General features: G+C 37.4%; 1 non-coding gene across 1 annotated transcript; it reads right to left on the bottom strand.

Annotated features, from left to right (window-relative positions):
- Positions 1-2,019: 2,019 nt before the first annotated feature.
- Positions 2,020-2,178, bottom strand: LOC114631012. The gene has a single exon (XR_003712893.1). It is a non-coding gene; the product is annotated as a U1 spliceosomal RNA (small nuclear RNA).
- Between the last annotated feature and the right edge of the window lie 19,954 nt (positions 2,179-22,132).

Raw genomic sequence — 22,132 nt, 5'->3', positions numbered from 1 at the left:
TGTCTCTGTAAAACTCTCCTGATACAACTGCCTTTGAATTCCATGAACTTAACTCCACTTCCTCAACTTACTGACTCAACCAAATACACTGAACCAAATACACTGAACAGTACTCACGAGAACTCAGAGATCTGAATGCCTCTGTCTCCTGAGTGCTAGGATTAAAGTGTGTTAACACCACACTTAAACCTAAGCTTTTCTTTACCTGATACTTGCTTTATACCAGGATGGCCTTGAAATCATAAATCTGTTCGTCTCTGTCTCCTGGATTAAAGGCATGTCCATATTCCAGCTGGATCCCAAAGACCAAGGTCTTTGGATGTGATCTTTTGTCAGAGCGTGTATAACTAAGCCCTCCAGAGTGGACTACAGTAAGTTTGAGTGCTGGAAGGAAGATTTGCATCTGATTAAACTAAGTTAGCATGAAGGAGAGGTGCAGAATCTGGAGAGGTATAGTGTAGAGGTGGTGCTGATACTAAGGTCCTGTTCCCCAATTGGCTCTTAATCTATCACTAAAGAAGCCACGGGCCACTTGCTGGGTGGAAGGATAGGCAGGACTTCTGGAGCCCAGCAGGTAAGCTAGCAGACACAGAGGAGAAGACAGTTTTCTGCCAAGCTTCAGAGAGACAAAAAGTGACCAGCCATGTGACATCTCAGATGGAGAAGACACAGGCTACTTCTACAGGTGGGAGGTTGGGGATATTGAGCTGAGACTGAAGGTTGCTGAGCAACTGAAATTGAATACAGATTTAGGGTGCTGAGCTGAGAGTTCCGGGAAGGGTATGCTAACTGAGGTAGATTAATAGTGCCCAGCAATTAAAACAATTAGGGAAGTTGAAATTGAACAACTGTGTATGTCTGTTTTTCATCCATGGATCCTATAATCTCTTGGCAGGGACTGGTTACATGGTCAGTTCCAGAGCTTAGGCAGGGTAGCAAAAGCTACATGCAACAGGAAAGTACAGGTGTGGGTGAGTAGGAGTGCTGCACGTTTAATGCTTAGTCACCAGGGAGTAGCACTATTTGAAAGGATTAGGATACCTGCCATGCTCCCTGCCATGACAATATTGGACTAAGTATATAAAACTGTAAGCCAACCCCCAATTAAATGCTCTCTCTTATAAGAGTTACCTTTGCCTTGGTATATTTTCACAGCAATAGAACAGCAACTAAGACAGTAAGAAAATCACGAGAAAATGAAACACGTAGAAAGCAATAGGAAATATAATCTTAGAACAAATAGCAGGTGCTGAAATCTCAAGCATAGGAGTAGGTCTTCAGCAGGAGGAAAGAGACCCATGCTTGAACAAGTTCTAGGCTTTGCTACCCTGCACATGGCCTCTTGGCAATGAAGACAACAACAGAGGTACTCTTTGATTTTTTTCCTTCCTCCTTCCCTGCAGCAGGCCATACTGGTTCTTTAATTTTCTGTTAGAAAAGATCCTACAACTCTTGTTCAAGCCTGGCCCTTCATACTGGGAGGAAATAGCGAAGACACAGAACTACAGTGAAGAATCTGAACGAACAGGTCTTGCTAAATTCCCCTCCATTTCCTATCGTCAGACCACACCCACTTCTGTGCAGTTACATCTCCAAATGACTGTCACACTTCACAAATCTAAGCTGAAATATACAGTTTGTTTCTTTGACCTTGATATTTTAAAAGGTTTATATTTAGATCTGTGGAGGATGGGTTGGAATGTATGCCATGTGTGTTTGAGTGCCCTTAGAGCCTACAAAAATAAAAATGAGATCCCCTAGAGGTGGAGCTATAGACAGTTAGTGAGCTACCAGATGCAAGTCCTGCTTACTGACCTCAGGCCCTCTAGAACAGCAGAAAGTATTCCTTTTTGCTGAGTCTCTCTCATCTTCCTTGTTGAAGATTCCTATTCATGACATTTGTACTGAGTAAACTTACATGCTTTCTTTTTCTTTGTCTCCTCATAAGGTATAAACTCTATGAAAAGTGAAAAACCATATTAACTTTTCTTCTATACTTCTTTGTATTTTTTTTTAATTCAGGGGAGAGCACAATCTCAGTCCTCCACGATCACAAATTATGCAGTCAAGTTTCTCGCATTTGGGGAAATCTTAGGAGTCAGCAAAGAGCAATGGATAAGCCTTGCACTGGAAAAATCACCTTCATGTTCATGGCACCTCCTCTACCAGGTTAAGTATTAATGCTTTGTGATTTAAGAAAAGCAGGCATGAATGGGAGTGATGGAAGCGAGGTAGATGGGGAATAGGCTAAGATCTATGAAGCAGGAGGCAAGCTTACTTGGTAATAAAGTCAGAGAAGGTACAAGATAGTGAAGAAGTCAGATGGGGAACATAGATGCTAGGGACAATTAGGGTTATATGGCATATATATATATATATATATATATATATATATATATATATGAAGGCACTGAGACTACATCATTGTAAGTTGTAAATGTATATAGTGGTACCAACTGATGGATGGTCTAGAGATTGTTTTTCTAGATATTTTCAGCGTCCTAAGTACAGTAGAAAAAAATGGTCTATCACATTAGCCATGTAAGTGAGATATTGCTGAGTGGAAAGGTAGGGGAACTCAGATTTCCATCTCACTTGGCCTAATCAACACAATCTCTCACTGACATGTCCAGAAGCCTGCATTCCACATTATTCTACTTTTTATTGAGATCAATTTCCCAACAACCATTAAAACAAACAAACAAACAACAATAAAAACTAAGGTTTTTTTATATATATGAATATTAATATATACTCATTTAGAAAAAAAAACGTCAATTTCACCACATCTGCTTTAATGTGAGTTGAATGAAATATTTTTCACAGACTCAGATATTTGAACACTTTGTCTCTGTTTTGTGTTGCTGTTTGAGGAGAAAATAGCACAAGCTTTAAACCATGTAGTTTATGATAGGTAAGTAATTTGGCTGATGGGGTGGGGTTATTAGATAAAAGAAATATGGGTGGGTCAAAGGATTGTTGTCTTTCGATTTTGTCAAATCAAAGAGAATCTATTACTTATGTTTCTGTTGCTGTGATACAACACCATGACAAAAAGTAATGTACAGAAGAAAAATTTTATTTTAGTTTATAGTTCCACAGGCATGAGAATCCATCCTGGTGGGAGGGATACATACCATCAGGAAAAGGAAGCTGAGAAATTCCATCTTCCACTGCAAGCATGAAGCAGAGAGAGTGAGCTGGAGATATGGGATGACTATGAGTTGTCTAAGTCTGCCTCAGCAGCATACTTCCCTGAAAAGCTGTAGTATCTCCCCAGACAACAACAAGAAATAGGGACCTTGTGTTCAAATAGCTGAGCCTCTGGGGAACATTTCCATTCAGCTCACCTTAGAACAGATGTGGCAAAGTGGATGTTTGTCCTAAATGAATACATATTAGTACTACCATAAAAAACTCCTTAGTTTGTTGTTGTTGATGATTGTTTATTTGTTTGTTTCTTTTTATGGATACTAGGGAGTTTAGCTCAATAAAATGTAGAATCACCTGGGAGATAGGCTTCTGGGCATGTAAGTGAGAGATTGCCTTGATGTCTTGATTAGCCCAAATAAGGTGGGATGACCCAGTCAGTACAGGTGAAACCATTCTTTGATGTCCAGATTTTATAAAAGAAGACAACGATCTGAGTATATTTGCTTATTATGCTCCACTTCCTGGCTGTGAATGCATGTGGCCTCAGGCTTCTGTTGCTGGAAACTCCCACCTGATGGACTGGAACCAGGCTGTGAGATAAAAGAAACCTTTCTCCTTTAAGTTGCTTTTGTCACAGCAATATTTAAAAAATTACCTAAGACAGTTACTGTTAATTATATATGTGGGAAAAGTTTATTTTAATAGCTATCAAGAGATTAAAAGTCCATTTTTACAAAGTGAAATTTAATTTTGATCTAGAAAACTCTTTTGATATGTCTGAACTATATTCTGTCTTACTACCAAGACCCCAAATATATAAAAAAAGAATTTCTAGGAAAATCTGTTTTATACTCATGCATGTCACACTTTCCAGATAAAGAATTTGGCAGAGGAGTAAGAAAGCAGAAGGAGACTAAGACACTGAAAAAAAAAGGAACTAGAGGACCTTTGAGGTTGAAAACTGCAGAAAGTAAAATATGGCAGCTGTCATAAGAAAGTTGGCTGGTCATAAAGCCAAACGTATATATGAGAAACTTACCAGAATCAAATAAAAAGCATAACCAAAAAGTGAACACGTAAATGGCATTATTCTGTAAAGGAAGAGTCTGAACTGATTGGATGAATTCTTCACATAGGTAGAACGCAAAGTGTCAGGCAGGAGATAGCAACAAATAGTGAGCAGACATACATACACAGAGATCAATTAAAGCATGAAATCAAATGTCAAAGTACCATGACTAAAATTTAACCAAACCAAAAGATCCTGGTATTGAAGTAAACAGGAACGAAATGGGAAACTTTCATCTTAAAGGAAGACTTGCTGGGAGGGAGACACGCTTGCCTGTCACTTGGCATGCTTTGCACACGAGCTTTGGTGTTCACTGTTTCAAAACTAATAAAGTCCTCCTTATGACTGTGCCATTAATAAGGTCTTCAAGATGTTTTCCCTCAACATTTTCCTGTTTTGATTTTCCATGATTTAATTGGAAGCATCTTTCTAAGAGGCTGGTTTTACTGTGGTAGTATCACATCTGCCTTTTCAGCAGTCTGCTGTTAATCACAATGGGTGATAAACCGGATTCTCAGTACTTATTCTACTATCTGGTAGAATCCACACACTTCCCACTTTTAGTGCCCCTGAGTCATCATCTTATATTTGTTCATCAACATTTTAAGTGCCCCTCTTAAAAAAATGTAATTTGATAGTTAATTTTCTAAACTTATTATTCTTTTATTTCTTTACAAAGTAATAACATTTCATATCCGTTGGAGGGCATCACCCTGCACCCAACTCCTTGTTGCTGCTAAGGAAACTTTGCATTCTCTATTTTTACCTTACAATATGATTCTTGTTAAATTTTCTCCCACAGATTTAGTTAAGTTAAATCAAACTCTTCTGAAGATGCATGAGCACCACTATTAGCTCCTTTGTGCCACGTCCTTCTACAGAATATAGATATAAACACTATAGTGGTTATATTCAAATTGATAGCGTGAAGCGGAAGTTCTAAGAGAATTTTAAATATATAGCTGGAAAATTAAACACATAGAACACTTGTTTTCATATAAATTTATTTCTTCTAATAAAGAATGATTCTACATTTACTTATTTATATCATTTATTTATTTTATTTATTTATGTTAGCGTTCAAAGAATTTTCTAGGTGAAATGCAGATTGAGATTTGTCAGACTCTCAGTAACTTGAACAGAGTCAAATGGGTACCAATGGTTGATGAAGAGCAAGGGCTGACCTCTGACTTCCTTCTGTTCAAGGGGGAACAGTTCTTTTTTACTATGTAAACACTCACAGAAGCAGAGCGGTGCCTAAAAGCATTGGCCACGCCCACCTGTCAGTTTCATGAGTAATTCATGAAGTTACAGCTCTGAGCACCAGCTCAGGAGCCCAGTCCTCATTTCTACCTTTTCCCATATGTGACTTTGGGCAAATTATTGGACCTTTCTCTATTCTTCATAAAGTATAGTAATAGTTTTGCACTTATGCTATTCTTTAGATGAATACCTCATTTAAAGTGTTTAGGACAATGACTGCCACACAGTATGAGTTGGATCATTACTGACAGATATTGTTTCGCTGCTGATCTTGCTGTCAAGAAAATTCCTTTACTTCCCGTTGCAATGACAAAATGCCTGAGAAAAATAACTGATAAGAATAAAGGGCTCTTCCCGCTCACAGTCTCTGAGGATTCAGTCCATGGTCACTTGACCCCATTGTTTCTGAGCCCTGGTGAAGCCAGGTATTGTCATGGAAAGCAAAGGTGCTCAGTTCACTGTGAGTGGATGGCGGAGAATTGAGAAAAGGTTGAGGAATAGCGATTTCCTCCCTGAGAAAACACCTTAGAGACTAAGCCCCTGCTCAGAATGGTTCTATGACCTTCAAATAGCATCACCAGAGCAACAAGCTTTTAAGATACAAGGCTCTGAGGAACCTCCCAGAACACCTGTTCCTCTCGTCATTTCTTTTCTTTTAAATATACGAGTAGCTCTTCTGTAGACATACTCACTAATTTATTAACTTATTCAATAGGTAGTGCTTGATACAATATTGTTGAATACTTTCTGTATTCCAGACACAGAACTAGACTCAAGTGGATATGGGAGCCAGATGGTTCTGCAATGGCTGGAGTCTGGATTACCCAACTAGACAAGCAGTATGGGTGGGTGTTAGACTAGTGAGCAAAGGTGACACCGAGCCAGAGAGGCAGGAGAGGCACCTGTTGGGAGCCCAGCAGTCTGAGTCAATATGAAGTTACTGAACAACACCCTGCCTCCTCCACCATTATATGAGGCCTCTACAGATTCACTAATTGGGTTTATTTGACCCCAAAGAAAGGTGGAGCCTCAAGATTCTGTGTACACAGAGTATGTCAGCTTTTTTGATGCAAAAAGTCAGATAGCAGTACACTTCTTAGACAAAATAGACAAGAATGAAAGATAACGCTGGCATGAAATCTCAGTGCAGCTCCAGCATATCCAAATTATAAGCAAACTGTCACCGTATTACAACAGTGCATCTGAAAAGCAGAGCTTTTGGGTGCGATGTATTTCAAAGAGAGATTTGACCCGAAAGGGTGATTGATTATTTGATATTGTGGCCTCAGATGCAGAAAAAAATCCTATGCTGGAGAGAATTAAGAACCTTGTATTTGATGACTGGCTGGTAAGGTATTTTTTTATAATATTTCTTGTTCACATTGCTTAAGGATTCCAATGTCAATGATGACATTATTAAGACCAGTCAAAAATTGATCCTTTCTGCTGTTTTATTTAATTTTTCTGCATTATTTTCAACCTCAAAGCTCCCTATAATTTCTTTTTTGGTGCCTTATTTCTCCTGTGTGTCCCACCTCTCACTTTGCCACTGTATCTGAGAATATCTGGAGTTCACTTTCATAAAAACAATGTAGAAGTGCTAACTAAAGTTCAAAGGATTGTCCACCTAAGGAAGCACTTGTATTTTGCAGTGAGGAAAGCTTTAAGGAAATTCAAAGTTTGGAACTTGAGACACAAGATCACTCATGGTGCACAGTGAGGTTTTCTTGCTGTCTCTAAAATCATACCATCCTGGGTGCTTATGATTGACAACCACTGTGACCTTCAGGGAATTCTATTCCCATCCATCACCAGTCTGTTGTTTTACTTTAAGAACATGGTTCCTGGGCAGAGCTCAAACGCTGTGTCTGAGGTACGGGGGAGCAAAATGAAATTGTCCACAATAGTTTTAAAAGGCAATTGTTACTCTTTATCCATGGCAGAATAATAACAATAATTGTCACCACTTAAATGGTGCCTTTCATTCTCTGACCCCAAGACACTTCAACAGGGAGGCTACACATTATTTAAGTGAATTTCTTTTGGGAGACAGGGCAAACTGAGAGACACATAATACATGGTTAGCTATGCTAATTTTGTTTTCTTTAACAAATGCAAAATAAATAGCCTACTAAAAAGCCAGATAATATCTTGAAGATAAACCCTTTCTAAAGTAGGTTATTCTAAACAGATGTGCCTTGTTCTATCTCAATGTAATTTTTAAAAATTTTATTCATAAACATGCAAAACCCAGACTTGATTAATACTGAATTCTTTGGCCTATTTTATCAAACACAATCAAACAACTTCCTTGCGCATAGAAAAATTGTTGTAATGAACAGGAAATCTACAGCATTTTAAAGCTGTGCTTTCTAAATTTTATGAGTAAATTTTGTGGAAACTGTGTAAATAGAGCATAATTATTTTAAAAATAGGAGCCTTTGTTATTAACCGTCTACCTGTCAGGGGTATGCAAAGCACCCTGCTGCATATACAAAGGACTGAAAAAAGTTACCTGGAGAGAGTTTTTGCTATTGAAAGAATAAAAACTAAAGCAATAGAATGAACTTTCAGTTCCCAGATGCAAATACTGAATGCCAAACCTGGCTGAGGGGAAATCGCTTTCGCCTGATAACCAGATTACTTAGAACAAAAATAGAGAAAATTAAGAACTGAAGAGCAGAAAATTAAGGTGGAAGGCAATTTACGGTGTAAGTAGCCGGCGTAGGCTTTCATTTTCTTCCCCCCTGTGTCCGGCTAATTAAAATTACAATCAAAATGAAAGAGTCTAAACTTGTAAATATCTTTAGCTAATGATTTTGTCTTTTTAATCATCCTCACATTCAAAGTCTTCTTTTATTCATTTCGGTCTTTACAATAAAATGAAATTGTTTTTCCCCTGTAAAATTCTTTCTTTTAACGTTCCTGGCGGCTTCTCTGTGTCCCCAGCTCTTTTATTCTCCCTCCTCCTTTGGAGCTTTTCAACTTTTCTTTGAACACACTTTACACAAGGCAAAAGTTTTGTGAATGCTTGTTTTATTTAAATATTTAAATGTTGGGGGCTGGACAAATGGCTGAGTGCTGAATACAGGAGGCCTTGGATTCAAGCTCCAGCACCAAGCAATTAAAAGACAAACCAAAATATCAAATTCTGATATACAACATAATACTTCAAGACTCCTGCTACACCATTTTAAAGCTGTGTTTTCTAAATTTTATGAGTAAATTTTGTGGAAACTGTGTAAATGGGGCATAGTTAGTTTAAGAATAGGAGCCTTTGTTATTATTTTTTCAATAGCAATAAATATAAAAAGAATTATTCCTTGTTATAATAAATATATGCCTCTTGTATAATGAAATGTGCATATTAATGAATTGCTTATCTTACATAATGCAATTATTTTCAATCAGTTAAACTTGAAAAATTAATCTGATTCATATTTTATACTGTAAGTGTTTTGTTCTTGCCATTTCTGCTAGAAATATTCTTTATATTCAATGTTCCCATTTCCCCTGTAACTAACAGAAATTAGCAAGTCTTACTGATTTTGGTTCTTTGTAGTTTTGGTATTTTCATTCTACCTGTCTGCATCAGCACCTATCCATTTCAAGCACCATCATAGCCCAGCCAACATATTTCAGAGCATCTTAATGACTCTTTCTCTGTCTGCTTTAATGAATGAAAGAGCAAAACTTGAAGGAAAGCCTTAGGAAAGCATATTTCAAACTATCGTGAGTTATCTGGTTTCCTAGTCAGAAGTTAGCCACTTGACTGATCCCTGCTTTCATCCTTATCCTCCTCTACTGCTACCCTTGTTAGTCAGGATGTTTACACTAAGTGATTCTGTATGCTGCCGTGAGTGTGAGGAATCTTTATCCTAAAGATTCTTTCATAGGATTTCAAAATCCTATCATTTCTTACTCAAAGTCTCATAAATTCTCTCCCTGATTCTTAGTCAAAATTCCTTGCTTTAAGGCATTGACTTCCAGCTCTTCTATGACTAAAAGAGTTAGCTATCCTCCTCTAGCTATTCTTTATACAACAATACAACAGTTTCATAAAACTTGTACTTTTCTCACTCAGATGAGAAAACACATTATTCTCTGAGCCCAGCAAAGTCTATTCCTTCTTGCCATGATACTTCATACTCCAGACTAGGTGAGTGCTGAGGTGGATACTTTTGCACTGACTTCTGCTTTACGATAGATATTGTACAACATTATATTTGCCTTTTCATTTAGGTGTAAGTTCCCTTCTGGTAAGGAGCCTGCTGGTTCTTGCTCACTCCTTTAGCTCCAGATACTCCTTATATAAGCAGGTTATCTATCACTGACCATTTTCATAAGAAGACATCAAATATTAAAGGAATAAATAAGTGTATCATGCTAGATGCTAGCTTTGTGGAAGAATCAGGCATCAAGGTAAACTAAGGTAGATTGAGATATTTTGACATTCATCATCCCACTTATCACTAACTAGGATCTGGTCAAACACCCATCTTGGCTCCATGTGATCATCAATAAAGTATGGGTACCACTGGATTTTGGCATCTGCTATAAACAGTGGACAGGACCTATTTGTAGATCCATTCTATAACAATAGATGCTGGATAATGGATAATTTTGTTATCAGTAGAGAAGACCAATATCCATTAGGAATACTTAAGACTAATTATTATATCTGACAGGTTAATATCCATTATCTAAACACACATAATTCAAGGAAGACAAGATAGGGAATGTGTAAAGCTCACAAGAGATAATACACTCAGCCACGATTACCAGGCTCTCCTATGAATAAAGCCCAAGTTAACCCAGTAACCATTAGAACCAGTTGACTTCAACAATAATTTAGATTTTTGCAATTCACACTTGTTGGGCTCTGGAGGCAATTCATTTTATGGCAGAGCAATTTCCAGTTGGATTGCAGTTTGGAGCAGCATGAAGATGGATCTGACTCTTCCATCATCACAGACTGCAGCTCACACTCATAGGGGTACTTTGGTGGTCCATTCTACTGAGGATGTTTAAGGTATGCTAACTGCCTCAAACTATTACAACTGACAGGAAAACGACATGCTCAAAATGGTGTAGCCCAATTTTTAAATTACCAACTCTGTGATTCTAAGTTTACTAAAATTGATGTCGATGTCATGAAGTAAAAATCTGTATGTGTGGTAATTTATTTAGTAAACATTTGAGTTTCTATTGTTGTTAAGGGAGTAGCAAAGCATTGTAGTTATCGCAGAAAATAACATCCCTCCCTTGGAGTGTGCAAGGAGATATTGCACACTATGGGAGAGATACAGACTACAAGCAGACAGACACCAGGTCAGAGCAGAAGGAAACGTGGTTGAGAGGTGTGAATTCCAGCCATTATAACTAAGATCAGCCACATCTTTATTAATAAAAAGGGAAACCATTACAATGAATTATCTTTTACTCATGAGATGCTTGTTTATTCCAGAATCATAAAAATCCATACTTCAGAATTCGGTGAATTCGTGAAACGTATTTTGTTCATCTTGCTGGTTGGGAAGTATTCTGCCTGCAAAAAATATTGAGATCCTTGAAGAAGGGTCAGTTAGGTGGACAACGGTCAGATGAGAATGAGGGTGGTATGAACTCAGTAGTCTACCATGTTTGACTTTGCAGCATTGTTTCTGTGTCATATGGCTGAATGAACATTGTCCTGGGGAAATGGGGCCTCACTGTTTAGCAGTGTCAGCTGCAGGCATTACAATTTCCAATGCATCTCATCAGCTGTACTAATCAAACTTCTCAGAGGTCATAGTTTCACTGGCCTTGGAAAGCTGTAAAGGGCCAGACCACAGGGCCTATGACCCCTTTTCGTGCCAGCTTTGTTTGGGGAAGTGGTTTGGAGCTTCTTCTTGGTCCAGCCACTGAGCTGGTGATCATCAGATGCCAAATACAACCCACTAGTCATCACATATAATAGTTCAACAGAAAAGTGTCTCATTTGTGCCTTAGAATAAGAGACAAGAACAGTTGAAAATAGCCAATTGAATTATGCTCTGGTCAGCTCATGGGCATCCATTTATTGAGCAGTTTTACTACTTCATTTTTGCTTCAAATGATAACTATAATGGAGTGCTACGTGTGGGGTCCTTTGGTGAGTTCTTAGGGAGTTGTAGGAGTATCTGTTTGCATGGTTGTGTTCAAATGGTCGTTTTCTACTTCTAGCTGCCAGGTTCTATGCTCCTTCTTGTCACCTTTGCAAAGCCTCTTGAACCACCACTGCCCTCTGTGTTTTTTAGCAGTTCCTGGACCAAAACATATTCTTGGTGTTTTAAGTTATCTCAGTTGCTTTATGAACCATTCTGAGCACGCATAAGAAAATTGCTCAAATATGTTTTTATCTAATATCATTTCCTTACTATAAACCAAATACCAAACAAACAAAATAGTGTCATTAGTGAAAAAGAATGAAGTGCAAAATTTCATTAAAATGATGTATAACATAACCACATGTATTTAAAACTATATTCAAACATCAAATAGGAAATTTGAACAAAGCCAATAACAACCCAATAAGTTAAATATATATTTGCTAAAAGATAATAAGTGTACCTAGAAGGCAGGCTAAGGAATGAGATGGAGTAATGTGCTGTCATTTTAACAGTTGACTGAGAAACCTTTGGAAAAAGTGCCATTTGAGCAACGCCTTGAAGGAGGGAGAGGGAATAGCAGCCATTTCAGACATGGTGTTGAGATAGCAGCAGGACAAACATATTCAAGGCATAGCAAGGAAGTCACTGGCCAGAAAAGTGAGTAAGTCACAGTAGAGATGGAATCAGGGAGGGTAAAGGGGAGAAAGCCTCTGTAGGGCTTCGTATCCTGCTTTTGGAGTACTGAATTTTACTTGATTGGAATGGAAAACTTGAGGTGGGAAGTGATCAGAATAGAGACTTGATATTCTTCCTGTTTTAAAAGATTCTTAGTCACCTGGGTTGGTCATAAAGAGGCAAAGGGTATAAGCAGAAACCAATTAGGACACTGTTTGGAGAAATGTGTTTTGTAACGTCTACATGTCATACTAACTGTAGATAATCCTAAATGGGCTGATTTAAGGTTATAAATCTTAAGTCATTTTTTGACATACTAATAGACATTGTAAAATTAGATTGCACATAAATTTAATAGTTCCAGCAAAATTATTAATTCCTTTCTGGAAGAGGTACTATCCTTGGCTTGCAGGCCCAAATAATTGCTTAATAAAAGCAGCCACATGTTGTACAATGTGGAGAGGTGTAAAGGCTCTGTATTTTCTTTTCATTTCATCCAGATGATTTAGAAATGGTGGTAGTTTAAATGAGAAATGTCTCCCATAGGTTGAGGTATTTGAATACTTGGTCCCTGATTGTCTGTGATGTTTGGGGAAGTTATGGAACTTTTGGGAAGTAGAACCTTTCTGGAAAAAGTACAATAGTGGGGGCCATCTTTGAAAGTTCATAATCTTGCTTCACTTCTGCTCCTCTTTTTGTTTTTCCTGTGTGTGATCCTCCAGCTTCTTCTTCCTGCTACTTTGCCCTGCTGTTCCACAATTATGAGTTCTACTTCTGAAACTATAAGCCAAAATAAATTATTTCCTACTGATTCTTCCAAATTCCTTTCTTCCAACTTGTTTTCATCATTTTTTAAAAAAAATCACAGCCCTGAAGAGTAACTAGTACAGAAACCAGTGCTAGTCATTCATAAATGACAGTTTCCACTGTCATTTCTATAATTGTATAATTTCTGGGTTTTTTTTTCAGTTAATAGAAACCAATATAATACTTAAGAAATCAGCTAATTTGGTTAACCTCAAAGGACGTGATTGATAATGTAATAAGAATACTCATATAGGAATAAGACTTATACCTCATTATAACTATTCTACACATTTATAATCTGATATAGTCTGATTCCAAGATTTGCATTTAGATCAATGCAATCAGATTATTTCATCAGACCTTCTCACCGGAATTCATGTCTAACTATTATATAGAGCAACAGAAACTGATATTTGCTTTCGGTTTGCATCTGCACCAGGGAGCAGACCCTGAGCTACAGCCCTCCATACCCCAATCCCACCCAGAGAAAGCTTGGCATCCAGAACTTCTGACACACTCAGACTCGCAGGCTCACAGAGACATCTTGATCTCCAGAAGTTCTGACACACCCAGGCTCAGAGGCTTAAAGGAGGGACAGGCTCCAGTTACAGACAGCAAGGTCAGCTAACACCAGAGATAACCAGATGGCAAGAGGTAAGTGCAAGAACATAAGCAACAGAAACCAATGCTACTTAGCATTATCAAAACCCAGTTCTACCAACACAGCAAGCCCTGGATACCCCAGCAGACTAGAAAAGCAAGATTCTGATCTGAAATCCCATCTCATGATAATGATAGAGGATTTTAAGAAGGACATAACTCTCTTAAGGAAATATAGGAGAACACAAGTAAACACGTAGAAGCCCTAAAAGAGGAAACACATAAATCCCTTAAAGAAGTACAGGAAAACACAACCAAATGGGTAAAGGAATTGAACAAACCATCCAAGATCTAAAAATGGAAATAGAAACAATAAACAAGTAACAAAGGGAGACAACGCCGGAGATGGAAAACCTAGGAAAGAGATCAGGAGTCATAGCTTCAAGCATCACCAACAGAATACATGAAATAGAAGAAAGAATCTCAGGTGTAGAAGATACCATAGAAAACATTGACATAACAGTCAAGGCAAATGCAAAATGGAAAAGGCCCTAAACAAAAACATCCAGGAAATCCAGTACACGAATGACAAAACCTAAGAATAAGAGGTATAGAAGAGATTTAAGCTTCCCAAATCAAAGGGCCAGTAAACATCTTCAACAAAATTATAGAAGAAAACTTTCCTAACTTAAAGAAAGAGATGCCCATTAACATATAAGAATCCTACAGAATGCCAAATAAATTGGATCAGAAAAGAAATTATTCCTGTCACATAACAATCAAAACACCAAATGCACAGAACAAAGAAAGAATATTAAAAGCAGGAAGGAAAAAAGTCAAATAAAATATAAAAGTAGACCTATCAGAATTACACCAGACTTCTCCACAGAGACTCTAAAACCAGAAGATCTTAGGCAGGTGTCATACAGACCCTAAGAGAACAAAAATACCAGCCCAAGCTACTATACCCAGCAACATCTCAATTAATATAGCTGGAGACGCCTAGATATTCCATAAAAAAAAAACAAATTTAAACAATATCTTTCCACAAATCCAGCCACAAAGGATAAACAATATCTTTCCACAAATCCAGCTACAAAGGATAATAGATGAAAAACTCCAACACAAGGAGGGAAACTATAACAAAGAAAAAGCAAGAAATGAATCTTCTCACAACAAACCTAAAAGAAGATAGCCACATAAGCATAATTCCAACAGTAGCAACCAAAACAATGGGGAAGCAACAATCATTGGTCCTTAATCATTAATCATTAATATCTCTTAAGATCAATGGACATAATATCCCAATAAAAAGACATAGACTAACAGGCTGAATATGTAAACAGGACCCAGCATTTTGCTGCATAAAGAAAACATACTTCCGTGACAAAGGCAGACACTATCTCAGAGTAAAAGCATGGAAAAAAATTTCCAAGCAAATGATCCCAAGAAACAAGCTGGAGTAGCCATTCTAATATCGAATAAAATCTACTTTCAACCAAAAGTTATCAAAAAGGATGAGGAAAGACACCTCATTCTCAACAATGGAAAAATCCACCAAGATGAACTCTCAATTCTGAACATCTATACCCCAAATGCAAGGGCACCGACATTTGTAAAGGAAACGTTACTAAAGCTCAAATCAAACACTGAACTTCATACAATAATAGTGGGATACTTAAACACCCCACTCTTACCAATGGACAGATCATGGAAACAGAAACTAAATAGAAACACAGTTAAACTGTTTATGAACGAAATGGATTTAACAAATTTATACAGACAATTTCACCCTAAAAAAAAAAGGAATATAACTTCTTCTCAGCACTTCATGTTACCTTCTCCAAAACTGACCATATAAACAGACACAAAACAAGGCTCAACATACACAAGAAGATTGAAAAAATCTCAGAAATCCTATCAGATCACCATGATCTAAGGCTGGTCTTCAATAACAACAAAAACAACAGAAAACCCACATACACATGGAAGTTGAATAACTCTCTACTCAATGATAAATTAGTCATGGAAGAAATAAAGAAAAAATTAAAGACTTTTTAGAATTTAATGAAAATGAAGGCACAACATACCCAAACTTATGGGACACAATGAAAGTAGTACTAAGAGGAAAACTCATAGCTCTAAAAGCCTCCAAAAAGAAATTAAAGAGAGCATACACTAGCAGCTTAACAGTATATCTGAAAGCTCTAGAACAAAAAGAAACAAAACACCCAAGAAGAGTAGACTTCAGGAAATAATCAAACTCAGGACTGAAATTTACCAAGTAAAAACAAAGTGAAGTATACAAAGAATCATAAAAATCAGGAAGGAGTTCTTTTAAAAAAACAACAAGATAAATAAACCTTTAGCCAGACTAACCAGAGGGCACAGAGACAGTATCCAAATTAACAAAATCAGAAATGAGAAGGGAAACATAACAACAGAAACTGAAGAAATTTAAAAAAAATCATCAGATCCTACTACACAAGCCTATACTCAAAAAAACTGGAAAATCTGAATGGAATGGATTATTTTCTAAATAGATACCAGGTACCAAAGTTAAATCAGGATCAGATAAACCATCTAACCAGTCTCACAACACATAAAGAAATAACAGCAGTCATTAAAAGTCTCCTAACCAAAAAAGTCCAAGACCAGATGGTTTTAGTGCAGAATTCTATTAGACTTTCAAAGAAGACTTAGTACAAATACTCTTCAAACTATTCTACAAAATAGAAACAGACTGAACACTACCTAATTTGTTCTATGAAGCCATAGTTATGCAGATACCTAAACCAAAGACTCAACAAAGAAAGAGAACTTCAGACCAGTTTCCCTTATGAATATTGATGAAAAAATATTCCATAAAATTCTTACAAACCGAATCCAAGAACACATCAAAATGATCATTCACCATTATCAAGTAGGTTTCATCCCAAGGATTCAGGAATTGCTCAAAATCCATAAATTCATTAGCACAATCCACTATAAAAACAAATTTTTAAAAACCCGCATAATCATCTCATTAGATGCTGAAAAAGCCTTTGACAAAGTATAACACTCCTTCATGTTAAAAAGTTTTGGAAATATCAGGAATTCAAGGCCTATATCTAAACAAAATAAAAGCAAAATACAGCAAACCAATAGCTAATATCAAATTAAATGCAGAGAAACTTGAAGCAATTCCACTAAAATCAGGGATTAGACAAGGCTGCCCACTCTCTCTGTATCTATTCAATACAGTACTCAAAGTTCTAGCCAGAGCAATTAGACAACAAAAGGAGATCAAAGGGATACAAACTGGAAAGGAAGAAGTCAATATATCACTAATTGTGGATGATATGATAGTATATATAAGCGACTACAAAAAATCCACCAGAGCACTCCTACAGCTGATAAACAATTTCAGTAAAGTGACAGGGTGTAAAATTAACTCAGTAGCCTTCCTCTACTCATAGGATAAACGGGCTGAGAAAGAATTAGGGAAACAACACCCTTCACAACAGTCACAAATAAAATACCTTGGTGTGACTCTAACCAAACATCTGTGGTCAAGAACTTCAAGTCTTTGAAGAAAGAAATCGAAGAAGATCTCAGAAGATGGAAAGATCTCCCATGCTCATGGATTGGCACGATTAACATAATAAAAATGGCCATCTTACAAAAAGCAATCTATAGATTCAATGCAATCTTCATCAAAATTCCTACTCAATTCTTCACAGAGATAGAAAGAGCAATTCTCAAATTCATCTGCAATAACAAAAAATTCAGATAGTGAAAACTATTCTCAACAGTAAGAACATCTGGGGAAAATCACCATCCCTGACCTCTAGCTATTCTACAGAGCAATAGTGATAAAATCCGAATTGTATTGGTACTGAGACAGGCAGGTAGATCAATGGAATAGATTTGAAGACATAAATGAACCCACTCACCAGTGGTCACCTGATCTTTGACAAAGATGTCAAAGCAATCCAGTGGATGGTTTTGAGGTAGCTCTCAAAGACAGCATTTTCAACAAATGGTGCTGGTTCAAGAGGCATTTGACATGTAGAAGAATGCAAATTGATCCATTCTTACCTTCTCAAGTCCAAGTGGATAAAGGATCTCCACATGAAACCAGATACACTGAAACTAATAGAAGAGAAGGTGAGGAAGAACCTCGAATACCTGGGCACAGGGGAAAAGTTCCTGAACAGAACACCAATGGCTCGGGCTGTAAGATCAACTATTGACAAATGGGATCTCATAACATTGAAAAACGTCTGTAAGGCAAAGGACACTCTCAATAGGATAAAATGGCAACCTATAGATTGGGAAAAGATTTTTACCAACCCCACATCCGATAGAAGGCTCATATCTAATATGTACAAAGAACTCAAGAAGCTAGACTCTAGAGAACCAAATAACCCTATTATAAAATGGGGTACAGAGTTAAAGAATACTCAACTGAGAAATCTTGAATGGTTGAGAAGCACCTAAAGAACTGTTCATGATCCCTAGTCACCAGGAAATTACAAATCAAAATGACCCTGAGGTTCCACCTCACACCTGTCAGAAGGGATAAGATCAAAACTCAGGTGACACTAGATGTTAGCAAGGACCTAGAGAAAGAGGAACATTTCTCCATTTCTGGTGGGATTTCAAGCTGATACAACCACTCTGGAAATCAGTCTGGCAGTTTCTCAGAAAATTGAAAATAGTTATAACTGAGGACCCAGCTCTACCACTATTGGGCATATACCCAAAAGATGCTCCAATATATAACAAGGACACATGCACCACTATGTTCATAGCAACCACACAACCCAGCTGGAAGCTGGACACAACCCAGATGTCCCTCAACAAAGGAATTGATACAGAAAATGTGATACATTTACACAATGGAGTACTACTCAGCTATTAAAAACAATGACTTAATGAAATATTCAGGCAAATGGATGGAACAAAAGTATCATCCTGAGTGAGATAGCCCATTCACAAAAGAACACACATAGCATGTATTCACTGATGCACGAAAAAGCTCGGATACCCACAATACAACTCACAGACAACATGAGGCTCAATAAGGAAGAGCAAAGTGTGGATGCTTCAGTCCTTAGAAGGGAAACAAATTAATCACGGGAGGTAGAGGGAGGGAGGGACTTGAGAGGGAGATAAGAGGAGGAGGGAAAAGAGGGGAAGGATTAGGTATGGGAGGAGACTGGGCAGAGGTACAGAGGGCCAGGAAACTGAATAAAGGTGTGTAGCAGTGAAGGAAGGCAAGTGAGCGGGATAGCTACTAGAAATCCCAGGTGCCAGGGAAGGAAGAGGTTCCCAGCACCCAACAGGGATGTCATTAGCCCAAATACCCAACAATGCAGAGATACAACCTGTGGAGATCATAACCAGTGGTTTGGCACAGGTCCCGGTTGAGGGATGGAGCCACCCACTCATCTCAGTAATATTAACCCAGAATTGCTCCTGTCTGAAGTAAATGTAGGGACAAAGAGTGGAGCAAAGACTGAAGGAAAGGCCATCCAGAGACTGCCCCACCTAGTGATCCATCCCATCTGCAGACACCAAACCCAGACACTATTGCTGATACCAAGAAGCGTTTGCTGACAGGAGCCTGGTAAAGCTGTCCCCTGAGAGGCTCTTCCAGAGCCTGACCAATACAGATGCACATGCTCACAGTCACCTATTGGACTGAGCATGGGGACTCCAATGGAGGAGTTAGAGGAAGGACTGAAGGAGCTGAAGGGGTTTGAAACCTCATAGGAAGAACAATATCAACCAGTCAGAACCCCCAGAGTTCCCAGGGACTAGATCACCAACCAAAGAGTACACATGGAGGGACCCATGGTTCCAGCTGTATATGTAGCAGAGGATGGCCTTATCTGGCATCCATATGAATGGAGGTCCTTGGTCCTGTGTATCTCGATGCTAGGGTGATGAGACAGGAGTGGGTGGGTGGATGGGAGAGCACTCTTATAAAAGCAGGGGAGGGGAGATGGGATAGGGAAGTTGCAGAGGGGAAACTGGGAAGGGGGACAACATTTGAAATGTAATTTAAAAATAATCAATAAAAATATAAATAAATAAATAAATAAATAGCTTTATTTTCAGAAATTAAAAAACTGACATTCATCTACAGAGATAAATAATATTCTTGTGAAAATAAAACAGCAGTTAGAGGGTATCTATTGCTAGTAAGTAGCACTAAAAATAGTCTTTGAATGGATTGGAGAAATGGCTGAGATGGTAAAGGTGCTTGTCAACAGGCCTGATTACCTGAATTTGACTCATAGGACCCATTCAACAAAAGTAGTGAACCTAATCACATAAGTTGTGCTGTGACCTCTCTATGCATACTGAGACACATATGTTCCCTCTATAAATAAATGTTATAAAAATATGACCTTTATGATAATTCCTGAATGTTTTTTTAAAAATAAAACAGGATCCCTACTAACAAAGTAAAGAGAGGAAACAACATTCCCAGAATTTCTGACCTTAAAATTCTTAAAGTATTTTAAGATAGCCAAGATGACTTGAAAGTCCATCCAATATCAACAAAAAATGGGAAATACTTTATAAACTTTGGATGCTAGCCTTTATGTATAGTTGTTTGTTAATTTTGAATTTTGATGTGATAAAAAGTTTTGTGAGTGTCACACCATGTCATAAAAATGCCTATGTCATAGATATTTTGAGAAATTTTACACATTTATCTACATTTGTAAAGATTTTGTTTTAATTTGGTTCTTATGATTCCCAACATACTGTTTCTTCTCCCTCATTCACTTGCTCAAAAAAGAAAAAAAAAGACTGAAAAATTGGTAAGATTAATTGTGATGGTTGGGTTTAAAGTCAGCTTCCACAAGTTAGAACCTCCTGAGTAGGGCTCATCAGGGGGGCTCATCAGTTGAGGAATTGTCCTCAGTGACATGTAAGACTGCCTTGCCTTGAATGTGGATGGCACCTTCTCTTAGCTGCCAGGAACAAGATCAAAAGGTCAGCACAGAAAGAGATTATTTGCTATTTGATGAGTTTTCTTTTCATCTCTTTTCATCTTCTTTACTGCTGCTCGTTGTAGTTCCTTCATGGGCATCAGAACAAGTGTTTGGGGGCTTCCTTATTAACTATGGAGCCATAATTCTGTAAGAAACCTTTAAGTTTTCAATGCCAGATCAGGACTGTTGGACTTTTAGCCCTGTGGATTGAGCAATTACCAAGTTCTCAACCTTTGGAGTATGAGACAGTCACTTAGGAAATACTCCAACTCTTCAATGTACCCCAGCCTCAAGGACCAAGCAACTCTCAAGAATTGTTTACCTGCTATTAGTGTTTTGAAGTAAACTGATTTAATAAATCACACACGCACACACTAACTCACACATACATGGCTTCCATGTTCACACACTGTCACACACACACATTTTCACACTCTCTCTCTCTCACTCACACATATACACTCACACATTTATTATGTAAGTTGTTCCTCTAAAGATTGTCTCATCTTTTTATCAATGCACAATTTCTCTGTATAATATTTTGTTCATTAAAATTTTAATTCTTCATGTAAATTACATTCAATAATTGTTTAAAAATCATTATTCTAGAGGAGGGACTAAATGCAGATATAGACACAAGTTACAAGAGAAAATATGAAGCTAATTGTTCTTCTAGTTCTAATCTACTATAGAGTTTTTGTTTTGGTTAAAGACATAAAAACATATTTGATAGTGAAATTGTACAATTTGCTGTTAGCCTCCATTTCTTCAGAATGGTTGTCCTAACTGCACAGAAGTTCACTAAAATGTATAGACTATGGAACTTATAATCTGCCTGTGTGTTGTTTATATTTGTAGGGTTGTTTTTACAATAAAGTTTATAAAATTAAAGGAGTATTATCTTAAATGAGACTTAAATTACTCTATTTAGAGCTGGTTAAAATAAGCCAGATTCTTGAGTTCCCATTGAACAAGTCTTTTAAAACATAACACTCAGAATCTTTGACACACCTCATAAAATCTATAAGGCTACAGAAAAGAATGTGTTATTTTGAGAGTTGTTTAAAAAATAGAGTTTATCAAGCCCTGCCAAAGTCTTTTATGAATGGAGTAAACAAAGTGGATTTTTTTTTCCAGGGGAAATATTTTCTGTGACATTACAAAGAAGCATTTGTCAAAATGAAATCTATTGGAACCCAAGGGGTCAGTTCTTAAGACGTTTCAGTGAAAAATGTCGTCATGAGAGTGAGTAATAGTGTCAGAATGAAATGATTTGTGGGCTAGAAAGGACACCAATAGCACTGGGGATTCATTTGCATTCCTGTATTTATTAAAAGTTCAGTAATTTTCTATATGACTCTCATATGGTTTTTTTTCTGACATAATTTTATTTTCAAGACAAATTCTTGCTATCTAGTTCAGACCGGTTGGATTTCATG

Source organism: Grammomys surdaster, unplaced genomic scaffold, assembly GCF_004785775.1.
Source record: "Grammomys surdaster isolate TR1022 unplaced genomic scaffold, NIH_TR_1.0 67, whole genome shotgun sequence".
Lineage (NCBI taxonomy): Eukaryota > Metazoa > Chordata > Mammalia > Rodentia > Muridae > Grammomys > Grammomys surdaster.
Note: the sequence above shows the minus strand (reverse complement) of the source record. Positions and strands in the feature narration are given on the sequence as shown.